Below are 3811 nucleotides of genomic sequence, written 5' to 3'. Positions count from 1 at the left end.
TGCCCCCCGACCCCGGGACCCCAAGAAGGGAGGACACCATTGACCTCTTTTACCAGCAAAAAAAAAAAAAAAAAAATTTAATAAAATACAAGCGCGCACACACACATAATGCATGTGTTCTGTGTCAATGGAGATTCTAAAATTCCTGGTTTACCGAGGACTGGGGATATAAAGCACTGTATGGAGAATGGGTTTCTAACACGGAGATACTGAAATACAGTGGAACCTCAAGATACGGGCGTCCCGACATACGAGTATTTCGAGATACGAGCAAGCCTTCAACCAAATTTTGCGTCAAGATACAAGTAAAGATTTGAGATACGCTCGTATCTCAAATCTTTACTTGTATCTACGCTTACAGAGCAGCCCACGCCGCCTCACTTGTTCACTTCACGTTTGTCAACTTGTGCTTTATTCTTCATGATAGTGATGAGTCCTAAGAGAGTGAGTGGTAAGGATGGTAGAAGAAGAAGAAACGCATGATGACCATCGAAACAAAGCAGGAAATCGTCGATAAACAAGAGCGTGAAAAAAAGCAAAAAAATGAAACGTATGCTAAGTTTAGTTAATTCTAAGTTTATGTAAGTTACGTAGTGTACGTGTAAGGTACGGTACAGAATCAAGTGTCTACGTCTCTTCCCTCCCTTCCTCCCTCCTCATCTGCATATGCCGCCATTAGCTGCTATTGTATCGTCTGTCTCGACATAAGAACGTAAGAACGACGTAAGAACGTAAGAACTCACAATTAAAACCACATTTTATTTTATAGCACAGGAATCCTTATATACTATCATTTTGTGTGTATGTTACTATATCAATTAAAAACATGTTTTTTTTTTCCATTGTTATTAGCACTAATAAGGGAGTTTTTTAGAGGGACGGAACGGATCCATTTGTTTTCTGTTATTTCTTATGGGAAAATGTGATTCGAGATCCCTTTCTTATGGGAAAACGTGATTCGAGATCCCAGCACCTTGAGTTACGAGCTCGGTCCTGGAACGGATTACGCTGGTATCTCGAGGTTCCACTGTATCACACTAGAATACTGCAGACTTTATCAAGCGGCAAGGAATCGACAACTAATTTTGACGTGATTTAAAATAGCTTATTTTCACCATTACATTTAGTAAAAAGGAGTAAAACATTTTGTTTGTGGCCATGAAGTGATACAGCTTTAATCAAGAATCGGTTTTGTTAAAAGCATATTTGTTCTGCAGTCAAATAGCTACAGCTTGAAAACGGTGCAAGTCTGAGTACAGGTGACAAGTGACAGAGCAGGAAACCGACTGACTTTGTTGCTCTTGTTTTTAATCATAGAAAACCACTGAGAGACATTTAAATCCCACAGAGCAAACTCCTCTCTGACAAAGTTGGCACTGATTTCGCAGACGCCGACAGCTTCCAACTTGCCCTCGCATTAGCAGCTGTTGATTCCACTGCCAGCACAAGAATCTACTGCAGTGAAGTCTGGGCTGTGACAGAACAAGGAATAGCCTCAGGCAGACCGACTGAGTGACACACAGGAGAGGGGAGAGGGAGGCAGCCAGCGAAGCGTGCACTGACTCAGCAGTCGACCAGACAATGGTGCTGCTCCAACGTGGTGATCCAGGAGACAACCGTTGTGACTGATAGCGTTTGTAGATCTGCTGTAGAAACCTGACTGGGGAGAATGGGGGGCGGACCGTTGTGACTGATAGCGTTTGTAGATGTGCTGTAGAAACCTGACTGGGAGGGGGGAGGGGGGTTGGAGACAGAGGCGTCTTTGATGTGGCTTACTGAGTATATGGCTGTGAGCTAAAGTGAAGGCCTGGTGCGTATGAGTAGGTACAAGACATCCTGGTTCTACTGCAGAGGCTAGAGGAAGGAAAGGAAGCACCACACCTCTGTGGTGGAACCGTTCTCACAGTCATAAAGCTCTGACTTCTTTTCTGATTTGACTAACTGTAAAAATCTAAGAGTCTTCAACAGAAAAGTGAAACTGTACATATACAAATAAAGGAGCATTTGCTTTTTGAAAGTCAGTTCCTCAGTGGTAAACAGACACCTGTTCTTTCATTAATGATGGTATCTCCAATGGTTGTGGATTGTCGCCAAAATACAAATATTGAGCAAATATAGTCCTAGCAGAGTCTCCATATGGAAAACGTACCTCTTTTTTTTACATTCCAAACAATTTGTCTGGACCTTTATGTTGACAGCAGGACAGCAGCTGAAAAGCTATGGTGCTTCTGCTTGTGCACCTGTAAAATGTTGAAGAATTTAAAAAATAATGGGTGAAAAACATCCTCTGTGAGAAAAAAAATGCCTCTATCTGCAAATAAAAGAAACCGCAGGACAAAGACTGCAGCACTTTTTCTCAGGTTAGTCACGTCCTATCTGTATCAGAGAGACATCTGTGTCATCAGATAAGTGGGTTGGTTTTTTTTTCTTCTGCAGCCTTCCTTAAAGATGAACCAAACAAAGCAGCTACCCCAAACTAAGCCTTGTAAGATGAGTGTGCATGTCTAGTTTTTTATTCTAAACACGAAGCCCATTTTTGGGCTTTTTAATCTGTCCATCCAACCAAGCAAGATAAACGAAAATAGCAGCAGACCTGGCCTCTACCTGGCCATAGTGACTTTTGAATATGTTTCCTACAGTTATTGTTGTTATGCAACTAAAGGCTCTCTCTTTGTGCAGAAGCCACTAGAGCGTCTGGATGAATATGGCAAACAGGAAGGAGAGCAGCCAGCGAAGGTCAAATGCATGCGTGCGGGGAAGAAGGGGAAGAAAAAAAACGTGTTTGCTTCCTCTGGATGTTTTTACAAAGTTTCATAAAGACATTTTGGCAAAAATAACCACTGAAAGAGTAAATAAAATAAATAATAGATGATACTATAATGATGATGCATGGATCCTTCAAAGGTTACAACATGCTAATATTTGATGTCCGTCCAAATTAAATATTGCGCTGTCCGAGGGAAAAACTCATCTTCTGCCATTTTCTCCCACATGGTCATTTCCCTTTTCCTCAACTTGCAGGGACCGAAAACAAAGCAACACAAGCAGCAACAGGCAGGTGTTGTGTAACTTTGTCTTCAGTTGCTTTCAACTATAGATCCGGCATATTATATGATGAATTAACCGTTGCACTCAATACTCAATTTAATTGTATCATCCAGTAATCCTGTCATCCCTACTCAAAAAGCATCATCACTGAGCAATGATGAACACATCTTTTTAAGCTAACATTGTACGTATGCATATAAAAGTTAGCTTAAAGTTATATGTATCATGTCAATGTATCTCAAACTCAAAACAGACATCTATAATAATGTATGTGGTGTGACTTATAATAGATGTATTATTGGCTAATTTATTGGCTAACCTTGAGCTAATACATTTTAGCTTATGTCTCTAATTTCAGAACTTGTGGATATTTTAGTGTTACTCTTACATATAAGTTGGATATTTGCAATGTAATTTTAAAAATAATTTTAATAAACTGATGATCTGTCTCAGGATAAAAACGTTTCAATTTTAGTTTCTGTCTAAAGCCAAGTGCTCAGACGAATCCCTGACTAGTGTGGCATGTAACCATGAGTAACCAACAGTTACAGCCCATTACATCAGCACTGGGAAAGAAGAGACTAATCTGGGAAGCAGGCTAACAACTCTTCAGAAGCTGACTGAAAAAGAATTCCAAAACCACCAAGCGTGGACATAAAAATACTCTTCTTATAGTGACAGTGGTTGTCTGGTCTCTGTCAGGAGTATGAATAGGAGGAAAGAAGTCAGTTTAGATTATTGGAATTGATGGACATTCCTCACA

The 3811-nt window shown here is 40.4% G+C and overlaps 2 protein-coding genes across 3 annotated transcripts in view; one reads left to right on the top strand and one right to left on the bottom strand.

The window, feature by feature from the left end:
* LOC103389163 (threonine synthase-like 2) overlaps window positions 1-3811 on the top strand; it is a 649915-nt gene that overhangs the window by 370220 nt on the left and 275884 nt on the right. The window lies entirely within an intron of this gene.
* arrdc1b (arrestin domain containing 1b) overlaps window positions 1-3811 on the bottom strand; it is a 26198-nt gene that overhangs the window by 12727 nt on the left and 9660 nt on the right. The window lies entirely within an intron of this gene.

The sequence above is a fragment of the Cynoglossus semilaevis genome, chromosome 14 (assembly GCF_000523025.1).
Source record: "Cynoglossus semilaevis isolate Cse_v1.0 chromosome 14, Cse_v1.0, whole genome shotgun sequence".
Lineage (NCBI taxonomy): Eukaryota > Metazoa > Chordata > Actinopteri > Pleuronectiformes > Cynoglossidae > Cynoglossus > Cynoglossus semilaevis.
The sequence above is the reverse complement of the archived record's forward strand: the minus strand, read 5'-3'. Positions and strand labels throughout refer to the sequence as shown.